At 42.2% G+C, this 25,475-nt stretch overlaps 1 protein-coding gene and 1 long non-coding RNA gene across 4 annotated transcripts in view; one reads left to right on the top strand and one right to left on the bottom strand.

Annotated features, from left to right (window-relative positions):
- ccser1 (coiled-coil serine-rich protein 1) overlaps positions 1–25,475 on the bottom strand; it is a 1,189,492-nt gene that overhangs the window by 745,534 nt on the left and 418,483 nt on the right. The window lies entirely within an intron of this gene.
- On the top strand, positions 2,860–14,692 carry LOC127585888 (uncharacterized). Its single transcript, XR_007958609.1, has 3 exons — positions 2,860–2,905; positions 4,869–4,945; positions 14,666–14,692. It is a non-coding gene; the product is annotated as an uncharacterized LOC127585888 (long non-coding RNA).

Raw genomic sequence — 25,475 nt, 5'->3', positions numbered from 1 at the left:
AGATCTGTGTTCAAAGGGGAAGGCAGTATAGGCATGTGATGAGAATTGAGCACATTCCATTTTGAATGTTCTGAAGTCAGTGCCAATCTTCATTCATCAACTTGTCAGATTTCATCAATGTGGGTGAGATTCTGTAACTGAATTACAGACAAGGAAAGATAAATGAATGGGTCATCTGCCATTTGGCAGTAAAAGGAAGTAATGGATAACAGTGTAAGAAAACAAATCTATTTTATGTGACATCACTAAAAAATTGATTCCTGGAAACACACTGTAGCAAAACGCATCCACGTCATATTAATTATTTATACAAACAATGTACCTTGCCGGTACATAAACTTAGGAATGTTGAGTTATCCAGGGGTCTATGTCTTTCAAATCTTGGGCAGTTCTATTCCTGAAACTTCAGGGAAATGATGATGTCATTACTTGTTGTCTAATTCCTGACGTACAAGAACTGAGGGGTTATGCACAACGGGAAAGACTGAATCGTGCGTGACTCTTTTCTCTTGACCTGAAAGAGGCTTTTACAGTTATGGATAGATACAATAAGGAAGGTATAAGAATACGTTCACTGATGAGAGAGACCAAAGCTGGGGTTCATAATGATAAAGCAGTTACTAGTAACTACATAATTACAGTAGGGAATTCAGGAGACACTTCTAGAGGAGAGCAAGGAAGCGGGACATTGCCACAGTGAGTGATTGAGGGGAACAACATGGATACATTCAAGGGATTCCAGGTAAGTGAATGAGTAAGAGAGGATTGAAAGGAGGTTCTGAAGCAGGAAGGTGAAGAGGTGTGGAAGGAGGCACTTTGGGCATGAACTCCACCATTGACTGGTTGAATCAAATGGCTTGTTCCTGGGCTACTCGTGGGACCTTGCTGTGCACCAGCTGGCCCCTTGCCTTCTCTGTGCAACAGTGCAACTTTGGAAGTTCTCAGATAGAAGGAATTGCTGGAAGTACTCAAGAAGTCAGCAGCATTTGTGGAGGAATAAATTAAGCTTAAGTTTTAGGTCAGAATCATGAAAAGTTAGAAACAAATCAAATTTGAAGTTGCTAAAGAAGAGGAAAGAATGAAGAGGACAAAAGCGGACTCTGTGATAGAGTGGACACCAAGAGAGTTTGAATGAAAAAAAAAGTTGCAAGTTTGATACCAATTCCTCCAGCTCTCCAATCCAACAGATGTCCCTTTTTGCTCTCTCTATCTCTCCTCTTTTCTTTGAAAATTAAAACTGGTTTTTACCTCAACCTTTTCCCTGTTCTGATGGAAGGTCATCGACCTCAAACGTTAACTCTCTTTCTCTCTCCACAAATGCTGCCTGACCTACTGAGTACTTCCAGCGTTTCTCATTTATTTCCAGCATCTGCGACATTTTATTTCAGGAAGTTTCCATTGGCTAAAGAGTCATTCAGAGTGCCCAGAAGTCACAAATTGTGTCATACACAGGCATAGTTTTCTTGTCTTTCCAGACCAAGACTTTCCCTTCAACTGCCACCTAAAACAGGTAATCCATCCTGTTATCCCGTTGCTGCTTTATAGGATATTTTGCACCTTGGGACATTCTAAGGTTGGTGATGGCTACATATCAGTTCCAGTCTTTTCTCCATAGCTTAAATTGTGAAGAGCTTTAAATATAAAAGCTTAAATAGAAATGTTTGTGATAATATCTCAGTGTTTTAAATCATTGATGTTATTGACATACATTTTTATAGATTGTTGGTACAACTAAAATAGTAATCACAGAAAATGCTGAAAACATTCAGCAGATCAGACAGCATCTGTAGAAAGAGAAACAGATTGAAGACCGTTTGTCTGATGACCAAAATGTTCACTCTCTTTCTATCACTGCTGAGCGTTGCTGAGTTTTTTTCAGCAGTTTCTAATTTTGTTTCAGATTTCAGCAGTTTCTATTTTTGTTTCACGTTTCCAGCACATTTTTTTAAAATAGGCACAATTTTCTGTTTTTATTTATGATGATGAATGAAGCCAAGAGCAATGCTAACTGCAAAGAACTACTGCAGCAGAAATACGGAACATAAAGGCCAACTACCGGGTTTCAGATGAGCTGGAACGGTGTTAAGTTTGAAACAGACAGATATCCAGGGACAAAGCATTAATTAAATCTACAAAGACTGTACTAGAGGGGCATGATTCAAGAAACAGAATATTAATTAAATCAACACAGAATGTGCTAATGAGGGATGGTTGTAATGAAACATGTATAAATTAAGTAGAACACAAATTAAGTGGAAGAGAATAAAAGAGGGGTTGAAATATCCAAAGACCCTCATCACTGGAGCAAGGACGTTTGGCAACGTGCAAGATTTGTTAGTTAAAAGTAACTCAGCCTGAGAAAGAAGAGAAGAAGCTGGTAAGAAATTAAAAGTGAAGATGTACACTTGAATGCAGGGTATGATTCTTTAGGAGACTGTTATCGCAAAAGATCAAAGAGAAAGAGTGCAAGAGGCAGCACGGTAACACAGCGGTCAGCGTAACGCTATTACAGCGCCAGCGACTGGGGTTCAGTTCCCGCCGCTGCCTGTAAGGAGTTTGTACGTTCTCCCCGTGACTGCATGGGCTTCCTCTGGGTGCTCCGGTTTCCTCCCACATTCCAAAGACGTACGGGTTAGGAGCTGTGGGCATGCTATGTTGGCGTCGGAAGCGTGGCGACACTTGCGGGCTGCTCCCAGCACATTCTTAGCAACGCAGAAAGACGTATTTCACTGTGAGTTTCGACGTACATGTGACAAATAAATATCTTATCTTTTTATCTTTATAAATATATGAAGGCAGCCCAAGGAAGAGAGCAAGAACAACCTAAAGCCACAGCTGACAGGACACAGGAGAGTAAAAGAGACCTTACCTCAATACCTCAGAGGGCAAAGCTCCAAAGCTTTAAGTAAGATACAATGACCATCATATTTGTTCATTATTTTTTTTTGTACTGGATGCAATGCAATATATATATTGTGCTTATTACCAATATGCTTTCACCTATCATGTTTAGGGCAGTCATAAATAAGTCTCTTCAGTTACATAAATTCTAACAACTAAGGTATTTTTTTTAAACTAGAGCCAGCCAAATTTTATGTTTTTCTTTCCTGACCAATATTTTTCCTTCAATTGCCTCATAAGACAGATGACCAGTCCAGTTCATTCATTGCTACTTGCATGACCAACATTTTGCACCCTGGGCCATCCTGAGGTCAGGATGGCACCATACCAATCCAAGTTTTTCTCTAAGTGAATAAAACTGAGCACAGGCACTTTTCAATGAACCATATTAAGGACTGACTATTTTTTTTCTGTACATTTTGTTTTGATATTCCCAGACCTTAAGCTTCATGAACAAAAATGTACAAAGATAACCTAACTTTCACCACACACAATACTGATTACAAAATCCTCACTAGGCTTTTGCAATGTTCAGCACCGCACTCATGATCGTACATGTGTTGCTGGTGACATTTATTGGAACTGCAGTGTTATTTTCACTGAATTAGTGGATCTAGTTTGCCAAAAAGAATTTTTAAGCACACCATTGTGTCAAGTCATTAGGAAACTATTCAATGGAGGAACCAGCATGAATAATCAGTTCAGATGTCAAAATGATCATTGGATGTCACAACTGCTCTTCCTGAAGGGGAAAGAGTTTGTTTGCAAGTGTATATATATATGTAGAGTCATAGAGTGGTACAGCACGGAAACAGGCCCTTTGGCCCAACTCGTCCATGGTACCCACCAAGCTGGTCCCATTTGCCCATGTTTGGCCCATATCCCTCTAAACCCCTCCTATCCATGTACTTATCCAAATGCCTTTTATCTAAATGACATCCAAATTCCTCTGTTTGTGTGTTTAGAGTAAAATTCCAAAAATCTGCAGTCTGATTGCTCAGAAATCCAGATGTTTTGGCATCTGGCTCACCTGGTGCTGATGCCTGCACTCCCTTCAACACACCAGGGCCCGGGATCCTGCATTCCCTTCAACACACCAATATCCTGGTTCCCACATTCTCTTTAAGCACGTTTCCCATGCTCCATTTACACCTACTGGGTTCAGGGGAAAATATGTTATAGCAGTGTGTAACATCTAAAGAAAAAGTGAATCAAGTGTGTTGGAATATCACTTGGAATAACGTCCAATAGTCGGGAAAATCTATCCATCCAACACCACCCAAGTCTCGAGTGTGTCGGATATACCGAGTTCTACTGTGTATGTGCGCATATATATGTGATTGATTGTGGGTGTAGATAAGAAATATAAGATGTAGGAGCAGGCCATAGTGTTCCTCAAGCTTACTTCACATTCAATATCATGGCTGATCCTTATATCTTGATTACATTAGTGTTCAGAAGCTTGCTGGTCTCAGCCCTGATATTCTCTATAATCAAGTATTCATCGCCCTCTCAGGTAGGGAGTTCCAAAGTATAAAATCCTTTGTGCAGTAACTTGTGCAGTAATTTCCCAGCTCAACTGGAAGTGGTCAATCCCTCATCCTGAGACTTGCCACAATCCACTGCCCAACCACCCCCCCCCCCACCCCCACGAACTTCTGTTCTAGACTCTCCAGCCTGAGGACACAGCCTCCCGTCACCCACCCTGTCAACCCCTCTCAGAACCTTGAGTGCCTCAACGAGTTCACATCTTATTCGTCAAGATTCGGAAGAGCATGAGGCAATCTTTCTCAATTTCTCAATGGGATGTGTGACACACAGGAGACTGCAAATGCTGGAATCTGGAACAGCACACAAGAAGTTGGAGCAACTCAGTGGGTCAGGCAGTTCCACTTTATTTCTATATTTCAAATGGTCCAGATGAAGGGTCTCGACCTGAAACGTTGACTGTCCATTTCCCTCCACAGATGCTGCCTGTAACGGGATGTGTGATCTAGAAAGAGGTTGTGAGTCACGCTGTACATAGGTGTGCGCATGTGTGAAGGTGAGTGTGTGTGTGTATGCATTCATCTTCCTATGTTCATACACAGAGCCCCATTCACTGCCATTCAAATGCCAGCACTATGATAAGATGGATTAGTTATCATTAACATTAAAACAGCTTCACGTTAATTCTTTAGGGTCATGGTAAAGGAAAAAAAAAGATGAGGTTATTAAAAATGGCAACAAGGCTTTGCAGATTAATGCACAAAGTATTCACAACAGGGTAGATGAACAAATGGCACAAATAGGGGTAAACTGATATGATTTGACAGCATTTGCAGAGACATGGTTGCAAGAGGATCAAAGGTGGGACCTTAATAGTCAGGGATATTTGATATTAAGTAGGACAAGTGGGAAGCAAAAGGTGGTGGGATAATATTGTTAATAAGAGATGAAATAAGTACAGTAACGATTGATGATTTAGAATCAGGAGATGTTGAGTCCATTTGGATGGAAGTGAAGAACAGAAAGGAAAAAAAATACATCAGTAGCAGCAGTGTACTAACCCCAAACAGTGGTCACACTGTTGGAAATGGTATAAACCAACAAATAATGGCATATGGAACAATTCATAAAGTGCATTTGGGATAGCTTCCAAGAGAAAAAACATTATGGAGTCAACCAATTTTAAATCTGTTGTTGGAAATTTAGAAAGGTTTAATAAATGATCGGAGTAAAAGATCCCCGAGGAAGAAGTGATCATATTATGATAGAATTTTGTTTTCAGTACAAGAGCAAGATATTCAGTAGGAAGCAACTGTGCTTGACTTATTGCATTGGAATGAAGACAGAATTGGCTAAAGTGGACTAAACCAGTAGATTAGCAGGAAAGATGGTGAGCAACTGTAGCACACATTTATGGAGGTAATTCATGATATGCAACAAAAATATACCTCAATAAGGAGGAAAGAGGCTGTGTCCTCAGCCCTCTACTCTACTCCCTATACACTCATAACTGCGCAGCCAGATTCTGCTCAAACTCCATTTACAAGTTTGCAGATGATACCACCGTAGTGGACCATATCTCAAATAACGATGAGTCAGAGTACAGGAAGGAGATAGAGAGCCCAGTGACATGGTATCATGACAACAACCTTTCCCTCAATGTCAGCAAAATAAAAGAGCTGGTCATTGATTTCAGGAAGGGGGGCAGTGCACATGCTCCTGTCGACATCAACGGTGCTGAGGTCGAGAGGTTAGACAGCTTCAAGTTCCTAGGAATGAACATCACCAATAGCCCGTCCTTGTCCAACCACGTAGTCGTCATAGCCAAGAAAGCTCACCAGCGTCTCTACTTCCTCAAGAGACTAAAGAAATTTGGCATGTCCCCTTTGACACTCGCCAATTTTTATAGTTGCACCACAGAAAACATCCTATCCAGATGCAACACGGCTTGATTAGCAACTGCTTTGCCCGTGAACGCAAGAAACTGCAGAGAGTTGTGGACACAGCTCAGCACATCATGGAAACCAGGCTCCCCTCCATGGACTCAAGGATTGGCTAACAGGTAGGAAGTAGCAAGAAGGAGTACTGTAGTGATCAGTGCTGGGATAGCAGCTATTTCCACTATATATCAGTGACTTGGAGGAAGAAGGCAAGGATGCAGACAACACAAAAATAGGTGAGCAGGCAATTTGGGAGGAGGGCAGTTTACAGAGAGACATTGATAGATTAAGTGAGTGGGCAAAAGTTGGCAAGTGGACTGTAATGTGAAAAAATGTGAAATTGTTGACCTTGCAAGGAAGAACAAAAGAATGGCATTATTTCAATGGAGGAAATTTGTAGAAAGCTCCAGCACAAAGCACTTGGGGGTCTTTTTGCATGAAATACAGAAAGATCACAGGGGAATCTTATGAAATGTTTGCTCTTATTTTAAGTGGGTTGGAGGGATTATACAATGAGGAAGGTTATACAGATTGGGACTTTACTCATTGTAATCGAGAAGAATGAGACACAAGAAAAACTGCAGATGCTGGAAGTCTGGAGCAATACACACAAAATGCTGGAGGAACTCAGCAGGTCAGGTAGCATCTATGGAGGGAAATGAACAGTCGACATTTCGGGTCGAGATCCCTCATCAGGACTGGAAAGAAAGAGGGCAGAAGACAGAATAAAAGGGTAAGTGGAGGGGGAGGAGCTGAGTTGGTGGGTGACAGGTGAATCCAGGTGAGGGGGGAAGGTAGATAGGTGGGGGGGGGGGTGGAAGTGAGAATGATGTAAGAAGCTGAGAGGTGATAGGTGGAAGAGGCAAAGGACTGAACAAGATGGAGACTGATAGGAGAAAACAGTAGACCTCTTTCTTTCCAGTCCTGATGAAGGGCCTTGGCCAGAAATGTCAACTGTTCATTTCCCTCCATAGATGCTGCCTGACCCGCTGAGTTCCTCCAGCATTCTGTGTGTGTTGCTGGAAGAATGAGAGATGGTAATATTAAAACATAAAATTCTCAGTGGGCTAGATGGATAAATGCTGAGAGGAGATTTTTCCCTCCCAGAAGAGAGTCCAGAATCAGACGGCATGATCTCAGAACAAGGGGCCACTCATTTAAGACTGAGATGAGAAAGACTTTTTTTTCTCCACGATGGTTGCGCTTCTTTGGAGCTCCCTGCCATGGAGAAATGTGGGAGCGAAATCCTTCTGGCTGATCTTAAGGGAATTAATAAGGGAATCAATTGATAAGGGACTGCAATGGTTCAAGAAGGCAGCTCATCAAAACCTCTCAAGGGCAACTAGGACACAAGAGATTCTGTAGATGCAGGAATCTGGAGCAACACAACACAAAATGCAGGAGGAACTCAGTAGGCTGAGTTCAGACCTGCTGAGTTCCTCCAACATTTTGTGTGTGTTGCAAGGGCATCCAGGGATGGACAATATAATGCTGGCTCAGCCTGTGAAGCCTACATCTATAAACTCAAGGGTATGGGGAAAAGGCGGGAAGGTGGACGAGGAACAGCACATCAGCTATGATCCAAATGAATGATGAAGCAGGCTTGAGTAGCTGAGTGGTCTATTCCTGTTCCCACTTCTAATGGTCCTCCTATTATAAATAAAACCTTTATTTTTAAATCCCCTCTAAATGAAAATAAATGTTGTCAAAGAAACAGAGCAACTTGAGCTGAACTGTAGGACTCTATCCAAAGTACTCTGGATAAGCTTTTGTCTAATATACACCGGAGGTTTTTTTAATCTACTCAAAGCCATCTTTGTATTTTGGTTTAAATGACCCATTACATTTCACAATTATTATATATAAAAAAATCGTTTTCAACAAAGGTATTAAAAGTATCAGCCTGTGACACATCCCATCCATACAATATAGTGAGAGCTGAGTGATTCATCCCAGGCACTTTTCCATAACAAGTGCCTGCCTCATTTGGTAATTGCTTTAAAAAAAGCAAGTTGCATTGACACATTGACTGAGTAGTGGTGTGAGTTCAGAAACAGCTCCTTCACTTCAGATACTGGATTGAAACTCAACCCAGAATCATGGTGTGAAAATCTTTGAATGTTGACTTTGTGACCATGTCTTTTATTTTCATCTACTTAAGACAGGAGAGTAACGTTCAGTGCTACAATGCTGCAGAAATACTGAATGCAGTCCCATGCTAACAGAAACTGTATTGAAATCATTCATTGCAAGTTTGAACAATCTCATTCACAGCCTGTAAGCACTGTCCATTGCATGAAACTACACCTATGTTGCACTAAACTGGTGCGGAAAATGGTACTCTTAAGTTTTCCTTTCACTGTGGTTGAGGCTGAGCATTGAGGTCACTTACAGTGGTCATCACTTGGTCGTTCTTGATTCACAAACACTAGATATTGTCCATTACAGCCTTGTAAACAAAGTGCTTTATTTTTCAACAAAAGTTCACAAAAACAAAGCTTTTGAAAAGTTATTAAGATGTAATGGATCTTATATTCAAGTGCTGAACATTCACGTGTGCACTTGACACAAGAATAAAGAAATGATTGTAAAATTGGAACGGGAGTAAGCCACACAGTCCTTCAAGTCTGCTCTGCCATTTAGTATGAGCTAGCTCAAAACCATAACCACACTCTCCATAGCTCTTGATACCTTTAGCGCTTTGAGGTTTATTTAACTCCTTAAATGCATTCTGCAGCTTCTCCTCTGCAGCTTTCTGTGGTAGAGAATTTCAAAGGTTCACCACCTTCTTCAAACCCCTCCTCATCTCAGTCCTATATGTCTTACTCTATATTCTCAGACAAGACAAAACATCCTCCTCACATTCAGTCTGTCTATTGTAAGTTTCAAACAGATCCACTCTCATTCTTCTAAACTCTTGTGAATACAAACAAAGTCAACTAATCATACCACCATCTTATCAACCAGGAACAAGTCAACCTAATCACACCGCCATCCTACCAACTCAGGAACAATAATTAAGGCTGGTTCAATCACAAATCTATGATTAGAACCATTTAATGCAACAAATGTTCAGATGTTGTTAAACATTGAGGAGTTATCCTAGCACAAAGGGATAGATGGATTGATAGATAGATAGATATTTCTTTATTAGTCACATGTACATCGAAACATACAGTGAAATGCATCTTTTTGCGTTACTGAGAATGTGCTGGGGGCAGCCCGTAAGTGTCACCACTCTTTCGGCGCCAACATAGCACACCCACAGCTCCTAACCCGTACGTCTTTGGAATGTGGGAGGAAACTGGAGCACCCAGAGGAAACCCACGCATACAAGGGGAGAACGTACTAACTCCTTGCAGACAGCAATGGGAATTGAACCCGGATCGCTGGTGCTGTAATAGTATTATGCTAACTACTACACTAAAGTAAAACTAATATAAAAATGACAAAAAAAAACAGCTGAGTTAACTTCTGTCCTCTCAAGCAGTTGTTGACTTTCAGTTGGGTCTCTGCTATGACAATAGTTGAGCATTCTTCCTGTCCTCGTTGCCCATGTGTTCGAAAGGGAAAGATAAAAATGTTTTCTGCTACACTACCTCAATAATGTTGCTGATATCGAATAGATCATGAAGTCATAGAGAGATGCAGCTCCTTTGGCCCATTGAGTCTGTGCTAACCATCAACCAGCCATTTACACAAATCTTACAATAATCCTATTTTATGCTCTCCACATTCTTATCAATTCCCCCTTGGTTTAACCACTCTCCTCAGATTCAGAATCAGGTTTATTATCACTGAAATATGTCATGAAATTTGTTGTTTTTCGGCAGCAGTACAGTGCAAGACATAAAAATTACTATAAGTTATAAAAATAAATAAATGGTGCAAAAGAGGAATAACGAGGTAGTGCTAATGGTTTCATGGACCGTTCAGAAATCTGATGGCAGAGGGGAAGAAGCTGTTCCTAAAACATTGAGTGTGGGTCTTCAGTCACCTGTACCTCCTCCCCGATGGTAGTAACATGAAGAGGGCACATCCCAGATGGTGAGGGTCCTTAATGATGGATCCTGCCTTCTTGAGGCACCGCCTCTTGAAGATGTCCTCAGTGGTGGGGAGGGTTGTGCCAGTAATGGAGCAGGCTGAGTCTACAACCCTCTGCAGCCTCTTTTGATCCTGCACATTGGAGCCTCCATACCAGACAGTGATGCAACCAGTCAGAATGCTCTCCAATGTACATCTGTAGAAATTTGCAAGAATCTTTGGTGACATACCAAATCTCCTAAAACTCCAAAAGAAGTAAAGCCGCTGGTGTGCCTTCTTCATGACTGCATCAGCTTGTTGGACCCAAGATAGATTCTCTGAGATGTTGACACCCAGGAACTTGAAGCTGCTCCCCCTTTCCACCGCTGACCCCTCAATGAATACTGGTGTGTGTTCTCCCAACCTGGCGTTTGAGCTGTGCCTTGCCAACCAGTCATGAGTGTAGAGAGAGTAGAGCAGTGGGCTAAGCCTGCATCCTTGAGGTGCGCCTGTGTTGATTGTCAGTGAGGAGGAGATGTTACTACTGATCTGCACTGACTGTGATCTCCCGATTAGGAAGTCAAGGATCCAGTAGTGCAAGTTACGGTAGCTAATTAACCTTCTAACCTACGTCTTTTGTGACGTGGGAGGAAACTAGAGCATCTGGGAGAAACCCACGTGGTCACAGGGAGTATACGTAAACTCCATACCCTGGTGCTGTGAGGCAGTGGATCTTCCAGCTGCACCACTGTGCTATCCACATACGTCCATGTGTGAGACCTGTCAACTCTGATGTGTGTTCACTTATAACTGTTCACTGGGAAGGCTTTGAAACAAAATGGCCACTTGTTCATAATGTCAGACTCGAGGTGGTTGTGAAATGGACCAATCAAATAACTATGAGAAAAAACAATGGAGAACAGAGAGAGAGAGAAAATACACTGCTTAGCTTTAAGATGATTGAGAAAGCAAACTAATAAACTTTCAGTTAATTTGACTGGGGAAGAGTGGTCTCACATCCCCATCAGAAAAGAATGGCAGTTATCATGCATGTTGAGAGGTTGAAAGCTTAGATGAAATCAACATATTGTAATTCTGCTGTGAGATTCACTCAGGGAGGCAGTAACTAATTTGTCCCTTAGGATTAAATGACAAATGACCCACAACACAGAGGAGCGATCAGTGAAAATGTGAATGATAATCAAAAGAGAAAAAGCACCAACAGCTTTCTAAGCCACATCACAACACGTAAGTTCACTCTGAGACCGAAGATACCTCAGTGAGATCTTATTGTGCTGCTACACATGTTTGTCCTCTGGTCCAACAGAAGAGACTGAAGTATGTCAAAATCAAGATGAGATTATTGATAAAGGACAATTCATCGAGTGGCCTTCCAAAGGTGAATTTGGAGATTTGTCTTTATCTCTATGTCATATTTGCATCTGGTTTAAATGAATTTCAGATTGGACAGAAGCCACATGTTGACTGAGGAAACCCACCTTAATCAGTCTCTTCTTCTCCAACAGTAATACATTGAAATCTTAAAGCTTAAATATGCAAATCCCTGTAATTAGATGGGTTAAGGAGGACTAGTATCTAATACATACATTTAAGTATATATTTCTAATCATGTTTTGCCAAGCAATTGTAAGCTTATGTTCTACTGATATCATAGAATAATTTCCTGCAGAGTAATTAGATTGTCTTTAATAAGTATTTAGCATCTTTCTACACAGTCGTTATGGAAAGCAACGTACATTTTGTGAACTAATTATACCTGGAGTCATTAATCCATTGGAGTCACAGCCACTTGAATCAACTTAATTATTCCCTCATTAGGTTCTCCTATTATATTTCTAATTGGACTCACATTTAAGTAACTAACATCTTGCAATATACACATAAAACATTAAGGAAAAATTCAACATCATTCCTTCAAACATCCCCTGATGTGAGAGTGAGGTTTCTGTAAATGATCAGCCAAAACGATCATGATTGGCCCACATCCAAATGAAATATGTCACAATTTGTTTCCAAACAGCGGTATGTTAAAGTGCGCACTCACAGTTTGATGTTCATTTAAGTAATCACTTGATCACCGAGGGTTTGAAGTTACAAATGGGTTCTGAGTAACCTGGGCATTCATAGCTGTTTGCACTCTGCATTTTATTGGCAATATATTATGGCTTTAAAAAATAAAATCAGACAATTCAACTTGATTGCCCCTTGTAAAAAAAAATCCCATTTCCCAAGAGGATCATTTCAGCATTAGTCATGTGGGTCTTAATGCGGCAATGATGGCATCGTTCATAATGCTGAGTGGCACCATGTTGCTGGCTAATATTCACATTTTGCTTGCTGTTGTCTGTCAGTGGTGAAAGAGAGACATCATTTAAAACTAAACTGGTGTAATCTCTCTGGTTTGCATCTGAGGCCAATGCTAATTTTATAGTAGGTATCTTTTGGTCTGGTTGTCCTGGTAATTTAGCAAACAGCTGTGGATTCCATCTCTTCTTGTAGTAAAGAAAATCATTATTATCTAGAATCACCCAAAGTTTGGGGGGAAAAAACAGAAAACTAAAAGTCTAATATCTCTGTTTGAAATGAATGCCGAGTGGTTTAAATCCCTTTAGCCGATCAAACATGCAATATTTCCACATTCCCAGGAAGTTTACTCGCCATGTGCTGATTCTGGTCCTTGGCCCAGAATGAACTCTTGTCTCTGGTAGAAAATTCCACACGTGCATAGTCTATTGGTACCACACTGGCTTCTGAATCAGCACTGAGTTCAAGTCCCACTCCAGCCACTTGAGCTCAGATATGCAACATAAGGAATACTTATCTGTTCATCTGCTTGTGGGTATGAGCTGTGGTCATTTTGGTTACTAGTTTCCTAGGTTACAATGGTGATTTCTGGATGACCTGAAATTGGGGAGGACACTCTATAAATACAGAGCTCACTGCATCCAACCTTGCTCAACGTTTACTAAATTTATAATTTTGCCTGTCAATTTGTAATCACCAGCTCATTTTTTTTCTGGAGTATTCACCCAGTTGATTGTTTCTAAGAATTGAATGAAATCCCTTATCCTGTCTGGTCCAACACAGGCACAGCCCTCCCCACCAATGTAAGTATCTACAGGATGCAACATCTATCATCAAGGATCCCCACGATTAGGGTCACGCCCTCTTCTCGCTGCTAGTCTCGGGCAGGAGGTAGAGAAGCCTGAAATCCCACACCACCAGGTTCAGAAACAGCTACTTTCCTACAACCATTCGGTTCTTGAACCAACCTGCACAACCCTAACCCTACCTCAGCAACAAAACACTACAGATCACTTCTTGCACTACTGTGAACTTGTCTCTGATTGTGTTTTTCTTTGCACTAATGTCTTTTCTGCCGAGTTGTTTTTCCACTGTCTTGTATAATTTCTATTCTGTGTGTTGTCTGTACCTATGTGCCTGTGATGCTGCTGCAAGCAAGTTTTTCATTGCACTCATACCTCACCATACTTATGCACATGACAATAAACTCGATTTGACAATAAACTTGATTTGATTTGACGACTCGAACACTTTTGTCACCAGTACAATTGAGCTCATCTTTCTTTATTAGTTAAGGACGTAATTTTGCCTTTCCATATAATACAGAAGGCAGCCAGTCAGCCCATCAAGCCTGAGCCAGCTCACAGAGCAATGCCATTCCTCCATTGATTTTCCCTGTAATCTCCTCTCACCACATTTCCATTACTCCCCCAGATTCTACCACTCACCTACACTAGGGTCAAATTACCTACCAACCTGCACGTCTTTGGGGTGTGGTCACAGGGAGAACGTGCAAACTCCGCACAGACAACACCACTGGTCAGGATTGAACCCGGGTCACTGGAGCAGGGAGGCAGCAGCTCTCTTGGCCCTGCCACTGTGCGACCCCAATGTTTTCTCACCGAACATTCTTGCACAGGTTGCTGATGGAGGGTATGCTCAACAACGATCCATCAGACTGCAGGAGAGCAGTGAGGTGGAACAGTGCCACCGACCCGGGTTCAATTCCCGTCGCTGTCTGTAAGGAGTTTGTACGTTCTCCCCGTGTGTCTGCGTGGGTTCCCTCCGTGTGCTCCGGTTTCCTCCCACATTCCAAAGACGTACGGGTTAGGAAGTTGTGGGCATGTTATGTTGGCGCCGGAAGCGTGGCAGCACTTACGGGCTGCCCTCAGAACACTACACAAAAGATGCATTTCACTGTGTGTTTCGATGTACGTGTGACTAATAAAGATATCGTACCTTATCTTGTCTTATAAAAAATAACCAAGATTATGGAGATAGTGTGGATAACTGGACAGTTCGAAGGTGGAGGAGGAGGACAGATAACATCAGCAGAGATGACAAAATAATTCACATGGAGGAAGAAAAGTACAGACCGTCTCTAAATTTGCCACGACCACCTTGCACTCAACGTCAGCAAAACCAAAGAACTGATTGTGGACTTGAAGAAGGGGAAGTCAGGTGAACATGCAACAATCCCTATTGAAAGGTCTGCCATGGGAAGCGTGAGCAGCTTCAAGTTCCTGGGTGTCAACATCCCGAAAGATCTATCCTGGGCCCAGCACATAGATGCAACCATGAAGAAGGCATGCCAGCATCTCTGCTTTCTTAGAAGTTTAAGGAGATTTGGCATGTCATCGAAGACCCTGACAAACTTCTTCAGATGTACAGTGGAAAGCATTCTGACTGGTTGCATCACGGCCTGGTGTGGAAACTCCAATGCACAGGAATACAAGAGGCTACATAGAGTGGTGGACTCAGCCAGTTCCATCAGTGGTACACCGTCGAGGACACCCACAAGAGATGATGTCTCAGGAAGGCGACCTTCATCATTAAGGACTTCCAACATCTGGGCTTAGCCCTCTTCTCATTGCTGCCATACAGGAGCCTGAAGACCCACACCTCAAGGTTCAACAACAGCTTCTTTCCCACTGCCATCAGTTTCTTGAATAGACTGAAAAGACTATATTTCCCTCAATTCGCACTAATGTTGTAATGTGTATTTTTGTTTATTTTATTGCGTAAGTTCTGTATTATTTATGTTAATTTAGGTTTTTGTAATTGATGTTAGTCATATTTGTAACGTATTGTGCTGCTGCTGCGAAAAGCTAGTTTTCATGGAATTTATGCCCTGGATTTCTGTGCTCATGACAATAAACTTGAACTTGAAACTTGCACCCCAAGCACTGTGGGGAGGATTGTTGCATCAAGACATCGAGATTAGAAGCTAATTGTAAACTTGTAACATAGACTTATCAAAGTGAAGTGTGACTGGGTGAAAATACAGTTTGAAATCTGCAGAGAAAAAAAACATGCTCATTGTCAGCAAAGATTGCCATCTGCTGGACCTGTGCATCTATCACATTATTCCCCCTTGTAGGAGAAAATATAAAATGGCTGGGTATATACCACACAATCTGTTTGTTTCTGCAAGCAATGTGTCAATTCCAGCCAAAACCTTTCACAATGCCGATAAACCAATCCATATTGCTTTTACCGATTTGAGGCTCCACTTTTTCCCCTGTACGTGACCCCATTTCACCACCTTCATTATTGAAACTGGCAGTGAGAAATAAACTCACACTTTAACAACTTCTCACTTCATTGTAGCTGGGACTGTTGGGAGGTCAGGTAGGTCTATAGCAATTGTCATTCAAGCCTCACATTGTAATTATGCAAATGCAACAAATTATTTTCTTTAAAACTCTCCGGAGGTATAAACACAATTAAAACAATGAACTGAATTAAATAACAAGGAATGAAATGTACTAGAAATATGCAATGCTATCCATATCCAGGAGAGAGTCTTATGCCAGAATTGTTCCACAGTAAATTAATTATATGTCATTACTGATGCAGTCCTTATGCAGTTTCCACCCAAAATGTTGACAATTCCTCCCCCCCCCCCCCACAGATGCTGCTCGATCCACTGAGTTCCTCCAGCAAATTGTTTGTTGCTATACGTCACTTCTCTTCTATTTGAAATGAATATATTTATTGGAGATTGTCACCATTTGCAACTAACTTGGCTTCCATTTCCAAAATTCAAAGGAGACATTGTGATTTGCAAATGGCTAAAACAGCATCATATTAAAGACAGCCCTAATTTAAAGAAAGCACTTTGACCTTCCTTCTCCAAACAAAGGACACAAATTGGTAACTCTGGGATATGATTTATATCCCAGAATAAGGATCATTGAAAAAGGTACACAATCCTACAGCACATATGGTTCACACTGAATCTCACATGGTGAAAAAATTTTGAAAGATCCCAAGTTAGGAGATGAATAATGATTCCATTGGTATTGGGGCAAAAGGATTTCTTTTGCTTTACAGCCAGGGCTATTTATTTTCAGTCATAAAAATGTCTCATAAACAAAATGTTTGTCATCATCGTGTGTGGTAAACTCAAATTGCTTCTGAGGGTGCACCTAATTTGCTGCCTAATTAGACTCCAATCGATGCTTCAGGTAAATAACGTGGCACACTGCCACGTATAAGCAAACAATTAAATGAATGTCCTTGGTTATATCATTGAACAAACAAGTCAATCCCCAGTGCAGTAAGAGAACTGACAAAAGCTCCATTTCAGACAGTTCAGGCTGTTATCAGCATGAAAAGGAACAAATACGTCTTTCTCTTTTATTTCTCACTTGGAAACTCTCACATCAGATAAATCCCATTTCTTTACTCATCTCACAGCCTATCCTTCTTCTGAATGAGATAGCATCTCAACAATACACCCTCTCGTTACAAACAGAGCCATGCAGATTAACAGAAAATTGGAATTTGTAAAGAAGACATTAGGGAATGAAGAAACCTTTCATAAGAAGAGTGATAAGTAAGGTTATTCATTGCTGTGACATCTTAACACCATGGACAGGTTTCTCATCAGCCTGAACACCAGTCAAAACAGCCTGCATTTAGACAGCTTTCTATATAAATAACTGACCATTATGCACCTGTGTCCATTCTACACCCTTCCCCTCTCCCTATACAGCACCAAAATTACATCAGCCTATTATTTAATACCCTGGATTTTCCTGCAAAATTTTGCTAATTATAAAGAAATAATGCAATAACAGTATTTCTACATCATGAGGGGCATAGGTCGGGTCAATGCACACAGAGTTGGGGAATCAAGAATCAAGGGTATTGGTTTAAGGTGAGAGGGGAGAGATTTAATAGGAACCTTGAGGGGCAACTTCTTCACTCAGAGGGTGGTCAGTTTATGGAATGAGCTGTTGGAGGAAGTGGTCGAGGCAGGTACATTAACAACATTTAAAAGGTACTTGATGGATGGGAAAAGTTTAGAGGGATATGGGCCAAATGTGAACAAATGGGATTAGCTTTGTTGGGGATCTTGATTGGCATGGACCAGTTGGGCCGAAGGGCCTGTTTCTGTGCCATATGACTCTGTGACTTGGCAGAAATTCTGAGACTCCTGCACAGAGTCTTGAATTTCCTGATAATTTGCTGGCAATTTCCCAACTGTTCTTCAATGTTGGACTTCTTGTGGAACTTGACATCTCACTGACTTCACCAGAAGACCACTAACCTCTGACGTTTTCCATGCAGTCGTACTGGGAAATCTGTGCTTAAACAATGCACAGATTTCTCAGCTGGGACGGGTTAAGGAAGGTAAGTTTCAGTTAATTAGCTTTTATTGGATTGATTGAGTTAATTTAAATGAATTAAATTGTTTTCTGCTGTTTTACGTGTTCTATAGAACAGTACAGCATAGGAACAGGCCCTTTAGCCCACAATGTCTGCACCGAACACAATGCCAAAATAAACTAAATCTCTTCTGCCTGCACATGATCCATATCCCTCCATTCCCTGCATGTTCATGTGTCTATCTAAAAGTCTCTTGAACACCACTATCCATAGAACCATACAGCACAAAACAGGCCCTTCGGCCCACTATGTTGTGCCGTCCATCAAACCACCCTCACACTACCTAACCCCTTCCTCCCGCATATCCCCCCATCCCACACTCCTCCATATGCCTATCCAACAAGCTCTTGAACCTGTCCAATGTATCTGCCTCCACCACCACCCCAGGCAGTGCATTCCATGCACCAACCACTCTCTGGGTGAAAAACCTCCCCCTGACATTTCCCCTAAACCTCCCACCCATAACCTTAAAGCCATGCCCTCTCGTCTTGAGCATTGGTGCCCTGGGAAGGAGGTGCTGACTGTCTACTCTATCTATTCCTCTCAATATTTTATATACCTCTATCATGTCTCCTCTCATCCTCCTCCTTTCCAGTGAATAAAGCCCTAGCACCTTAAGCCTCTCTTCATATTCAATACTCTCTAATCCAGGCAGCATCCTGGTAAATCTCCTCTGCACCCTTTCCAACATTTCCACATCCTTCCTATAATGAGGTGACCAGAACTGAACACAGTACTCTAAGTGTGGCCTAACTAGAGTTTTGTAAAGCTGCATCATCACCTCGCGGCTCTTAAACTCAATCCCGCGACTTATGAAAGCCAACATCCCATTGGCCTTCTTATCTGCTCTTTCCACCTGTGAGGCAACTTTCAATGAACTGTGAATATGAACCCCCAGGTCCCTCTGCTCCTCCACACTGCCAAGTACCTTGCCATTTACCCAGTACTCTGCCCTGGAGTTTGTCCTTCCAAAGTGTACCACCTCATCGGATCTGCTTCCACCACCACCCCTGGCAGCCTGATCCAGGCCCCCACCACTCTCTGTGTAAAACACTTGCCCCACACATCTACTTTAAACTTTCCCCCTCTCACCTTAAATGCATGTCCTCTTGTATTTGAAGTTTTGCTTTTGTTATTTTGCTATCTTCAACATTTTAAACTGATTTTAAATTTTATTCAGTAAATGTTTAGTTTGTAATAGTTTTTGAGATTCATAAAGATGACAGTCGGTTAAGCTTAAGGAATGTGACCTCACCAGCTGCAAAAGGACTGCTGTGGGATCTATGAACAGAAGGCACTGTGCTGAGCTGACTTCATCCAGCAAGTTCTCACTGGGGGATCCATTTGAGAAAAAGAGTAGCTTAACAGGCTAAGCATGACGTACAGGTGGTGCAACAGGCAAATTGCTGAAAGAACTCAGCAGGTCAGGCAGCATCTATGGAGGGAAATGGGCAGTCAACGTTTCGGATTAAGACCCTTCATCTGGACTGAAAGATAGAGAGGAACATAGACCAATACAGCACAGAACAGGCCCTTCGATCCACAATGTTGTACCAACATAGCTAATCCCTCCTCCCTACAGAATGCCCAGATCCCTCTATTTTCCTCTCATTCATGTGCCCATCCAAGCCCCTCTTACAAGCCCCCAATAAATTTGCCTCCGCCACCCTATCAGGCAACGCATTCCAGGCATCCACCACTCTCTGAGTAAAAACCGTACCCCTCACATCTCTTCTGAACCTACCCCCTCTCACCTTAGATGCCCTCTGGTATTGGATCGCTCAGTAATGGGAAAAAGATGTTGCTTGTCCACCCTATCTATGCCAGTACAGGAGATAGCCAGCATAAAGAGGTGGAGGGTTGGGGTGAAGCAAGAGCGAGCAAGCGATAGGTGATCAGGTGGTGAGCCATTCCTGGGAAACTCCAAGCTTTTACATCCCACAGACTCTGCGTTAGATCTGCACAAGTCAGAATAAATATGCAGGTAAACTCAAGATCCTTGCAAAAGTTAACATTTCTGTCAGCAGAACTTCCCTTTAAGCGAATAAAAAAGCAAGTGCTTTCATTAACTTTGATGCACACATATATCCTAGAATCCGTACGTCATTGGACCAGATGATTAATGGAGACTCTGATCTCAATTCTGCTGTTCAAAGGCAGAAAAGTGTTGCTCATGGCAGAAAATACTGAAGTAAATACAACAGGCACAGTGATGCATGGAGCTTGGATCTGGTTTTCATAACTAATCCTACCAATACTGAAGATAGGAGCAAGTATTATTCTGACTTGTACTTGAAGGGTCTGTAAGCCCACAACATCAGATAAGCACAAGAACCCTTCAGTACGGGATGAAACTGTGTACAGTTTTGGTCACCCTGTTATAGGAAGGATGTCATTAAGCTGGAAACAGCGCAGAGAAGATTTATGAAAATGTTTCCAGGACTTGAGGGCCTGAGTTATAGGGAGAGGTTGGGCAGGCTAGGACTTTATTCCCTGGAATGTAGGAGACTGAGGGGTGACCTTACAGAGGTGTATAAAATCATGAGGGCCACAGATAGGGTGGATTCACCCAAGGAAGGGGAACCAAAAACTGGAGGGTATAGGTTTAAGGTGAGAGAGGAAAGACTTAAAAGGGACCTGAGGTGCAACTTCACGCAGAAGGTGGTGTGTATGTGGAACGAGCTGCCAGAGAAAATAGTTGTTAGTTACAACAACAATTAAAAGACATTTGGATATCCATGGATAGGAGAGGGTTTGAGGGATATGGGCTAAATGCGGCAAATGGGACGAGCTTAGTGGGCACATTAGTCGGCATGGATGAGTTGGGCCAAAGGGCCTGATCCTGTGTTGTATAGTTCCATGGCTCTATGACAGAAGGGATCCAGTCTGCCCATTGTGCCTTTGCTGACTCTTTGAAAGAGCTCCCTAATTAGTTTCTTCTGCCTGTTCTTGTCCCATAACACATTGATGCTTTTTATGTTAGCGTGATAGGAAACAAGAGGCTTGCTGCAGGTTCTCTGACTTGTGTAACTGGATGCTATTTCCCTACACCAGCGGTTCTCATCCTGGTTTGCATGACCCTGCCTCAGCTGAGCAGTGGGACAGAGAGAGATCCCAAAGACTGCAGAAAGGTCCATGAGGTAACTTAATTAGAAAGTTCAAAAAAAAAGTAAAAATAAATAAAAATATACTCGGCAAGCTGCCCTGGGCGAAGGAATGCCAGAAGTCTTCAGGAATCACAGGGACCATCCCAACTCCAGAAAAGAAGCACCCAATGATAACATCAGGTACTAATGAGGGAGTAGTAGTGGATTACATATTTTATTGAGTGAACAAGCACATCAATGTGGGAAAGCAGTATCCTAAACAAGGTGGTTGTACTGAAAGAAGGTAACTTGTTGATCACTCTTAGTTTGTAACCCCATTGCGTATGAATTTTCTGCCCTGTTCTTTCCTTGGGAATTTCAACTAATTTGAAACTGGGCCAATTACTTCAATATTTTTCCCTTCGAAAGATAAAATATTGAAGTAATTGGCCCAGTTTCAAATTAGTTGAAATTCCCAAGGAAAGAACAGGGCAGAAAATTAAGAAGCTGAGATGCTCAAAAATAAGTTTCTAAAAATCTCCCAAAAAATCCACATGTATTACTGTAAAACTATCCAAATTTGACAATGAAATACACAAGTCGTGATCAAAACTGGGCCAAGGATATATTTTGAGATGTGTCTGAATGGACAATAAAGTGGCAGAGAGGCAGGAAGTTTCATGAAGGGAATTCAAGAACTTCAAGGCTTGGGAGCTGAATGCATGGCCAATTATATTTGTGGATGTTCATGAGGCCAGATATGCTGTAGCCCAGATATTTCAAAAGATGATGGGCTGCAGGAAAGGTCAGAAATCAGAGTTTAGGGATGGTGTAAAACCACAAAGGAATTCTAAAACACGGGTGAGAATTTTGAAATTGAAGCTGTACTTAACTAAGGTACATAAATCAGTGAGCACAGGGGCGATAGGTCGAGCAATTAAATTCAGTTACATGCAAGAGGCCAGAACTGGGGACCACAGAGGTGTGTAGAGTTGGAAGGTTTTCAGAGATCAAGAGCATTTAAGCAGCTATTGATCTTCCATTTCACATCATTTCTCTGATGCTGCTGTTGAGCTGCCCTTTTGTGTCGTAGATTGGCAGATCCTAAGGCAGGTATGTTGGAACACAAAATTTGATATCTCTGTGTCAAAACCTATCATCTGCTCTGACCTACCTTGACTTTTTTTTAATTCATTATTCGGGATCTGGCCACCAGTGTCAAAGCCAGCATTTATTGCCCATTCTAGTGGACCTTGAGAAGGAGATGGTGAGCCACTTTCTTGAATTGCTGCAGTCCTTTGAGTGAAGGTACTCCCACAGTACGAGGGAGTTCCAGGATTGAGAACCAATGACAATGAAAAACCAGTGACACACTTCAAAGTCAGTGTGATGTGCAACGTGGAGGGGACATGTAGGTGGTGCACCTGCTGTCTTAGTATTTCTTGGTGGGAGAGGTACAGAGATTGTAGTCAAGTAACTGCAGTGCATATTGGAGATGGTACACACTACAGTCTAGGGTGGTTGATGGGATACAAATCAAGAAGGCTGTTTCACCTTTGATGATGTTTGAGCTTCCTAAAAGCTGGTGGAACTCATTCAACCGGACAGTGGAGAGCATTCCATCACACTCCCAACTTGCATCTTATAAACAGTGAAAAGGTTTTGCGGTGTTAGGAGGTGAGTAATTTTTGGCAGGATACCCAACCTCTGACTAGTTCTTGTTGCAATAGTATTACGTGGCTGGTCCAATTAATGTTCTGATCAATGGTGAACTCTGGGATGTTGATGACGAGGGACTCCGCAATCGCAATACCACTGAATGTCAAGAGCAGGTGATAAGACTCTCCCTTGTTGAAGATGGTCATTGCCTTTTATGTCATTTTCCTCTGGGTGCTCCGGTTTCCTCCCACATTCCAAAGATGTGCGGGTTAGGAAGTTGTGGGCATGCTATGTTGGCGCTGGAAGCATGGCGACACTTGTGGGCTGCTCCCTGAACACTCTATGCAAAAGATGCATTTCACTGTGTGTTTCACTGTACATGTGACTGACTAATAAAGATATCTATCTATCTATTTTATCGGTCAATGCCTGAACATTTTCTCAATCTTGCTGCTAGCAGGAATGGGTTGTTCCATTTGCTGTGGAATTGCAAATGGAATTGTGCAATATCAGCAAATTCCCTAATTCTAACCTTGTAATGGAAGGAAAGTCATTCATGAAGCACGTGAAGATGGCTGGGCCATGGAAAAACAATAAAAGTATGGATCCTGGAGTCCGAAACAAAAACAGAAAATGCTGAAAGAACTCAGCCAGCCAAGCAGCAACTGTGGAAGGAGAAACCGGTTAACATTTCAGAACAGATACGGTAGTGGTGTTTATGAGGTTGTTAGATAAACACGTGAAGGTGCAAGGAATGGATGGATATGGATCATGTGCAGGCAGAAGTGGTTTAGTTTACTTCAGCACTGTGTTCAGTACAGACATCGTGGGCCAAAGGGCCTGTCTCTGTGCTGTACTATTCCATGATCTGTGTTGACAAGAACCCTTTCTCAGAACTGGGGGAAGAATGGAGGGGTTATAGTTTTCAAAACAGAGTCAAGGGGAGGATTGAGGTATAAGTCAAAAGCCTGAGTAAGACCTGGTTAAGATCCAGTGATAAGGAGCTTGAGTACTGGCTGTGAGGGAGGCATTTTATTGGAACAAGGTGCGACAGAAACATGGGTATGATCATGGGAAACAACGAGAGGGAAAGTGACCAACTGCGACACACGCTGTCCTGAGGAACTCCAGAGGCGGGATAATTGACCTCCAACAAGCACAACAATCTTCCTTAGTGCATGGTATGATCCCAACCACTGGAGTGTTTTCCCCTTGGTGCCAACCGCAGTTTTTGTATAATTTACACTCCTCTCTCTCTCTCTCTCACACACACACACACACACACCACACGCACACACACGCACACGCACACACAGCACAGCACACACCACACAAATAAATGTTAAATCGTTAAATAGTTTGCCCTTTAGTTTCCAATCCTTACCATCTCCTGAGTTGAATTTGCTGGCTTAACATACTCCCAGAACTTCAGGACCTTTTTCTTAATATTGTGATCAGACAACTCCTTGCAATATTTCAACACTTCTCCCACCCACAACTCCGCATTGTCAAATTGTTAATTTCTAAACTTTTCCCACACAAGCCTCTGGTTATTTAGAGCGATGAAGTGCATGGGCATAGCAATTTGTTCTAAAATCTCTTCTAAAAGTAATAACAGTTTCCCTAAATTCTAAATCATTGCAACAGTTAAAACTCGTGGAGATTGGTGTGTTTCGTTTAACACACCAGTCATTGTTATGAGCTGCAAACAGTGAAAAAAGGTAGTTGTTGGTCACATCTCAGTGGAGGATGAAAGTGTCAAGGCTGGTATATTTCATTTGTTCGTCAAAAGGCTAATTTTATAGTCACCACAGTTAGTAACGGCCTACTGAGGGAGATGGTCTATTAACTAATCCTCCAATGGACTGTCTGTTCTCATTCTCTCTCTCTCTCACACACACAATTTCTCTCTCCTCTTTCTCTCTCTCCCTCTCCCTCCCCCTATGGATGCAGTCCTGTGATTTCAGCTAATTAAATGCCACTGTGAAAAAGGGAAGTAAGTTTTGACTCTTGTCTGGGAGGTAAAAGCCAGCGTTTTATGAGACCCAAGCAGACAAATGAGGGTAATGAAGCTTTTTATGTGTGTTAAATTTTAGTGAAATTGGATTAAAACGGCAATAAAACTACTGTTTACAGTTGAGTAACATGACTGCTGCTCTGTTTCAACCAGAGTTGCCAACAATGACCCAGATTCTGAGAGAGCTTGACAGGGTAAATGTGGGGAGGATGCTTGCCCCCAAAACAAGGAGTCTAGAACTGGAGCAAAAAACAAACTGTGAGAGGAACTCAGACACAAGAGAGACTGTAGATGCTGGATAACAGGGATAGGGTTCCCCCTGTCCTCAACTACCACCCCACCAGCCTACGCATCCAACAAATCATTCTCCGCAACTTCCCCCATCTCCAGCGGCATCCCACCACCAGGCACATCTTCTCCTCCCCTTCCCTCTTTGTTTTCCACAGGGATCGCTCTCTCCGCAACTCCCTTGTCCACTCATCCCTACCCACCGGCACTTATCCCTGCAACCATGCTAAGTGTTGCACCTGCCCCTGCACTTCCTCCCTCACCACCATTCAGGGCCCTAAACAGTCCTTCCAGGTGAGACAGTGCTTCACCTGCAAAGCCATCTGTGTCATTTATTGCATCCAGTGCTCC

Source organism: Pristis pectinata, chromosome 2, assembly GCF_009764475.1.
Source record: "Pristis pectinata isolate sPriPec2 chromosome 2, sPriPec2.1.pri, whole genome shotgun sequence".
Taxonomy (NCBI): Eukaryota; Metazoa; Chordata; class Chondrichthyes; order Rhinopristiformes; family Pristidae; genus Pristis; species Pristis pectinata.
This window is presented reverse-complemented; position numbering and strand designations above follow the sequence as displayed.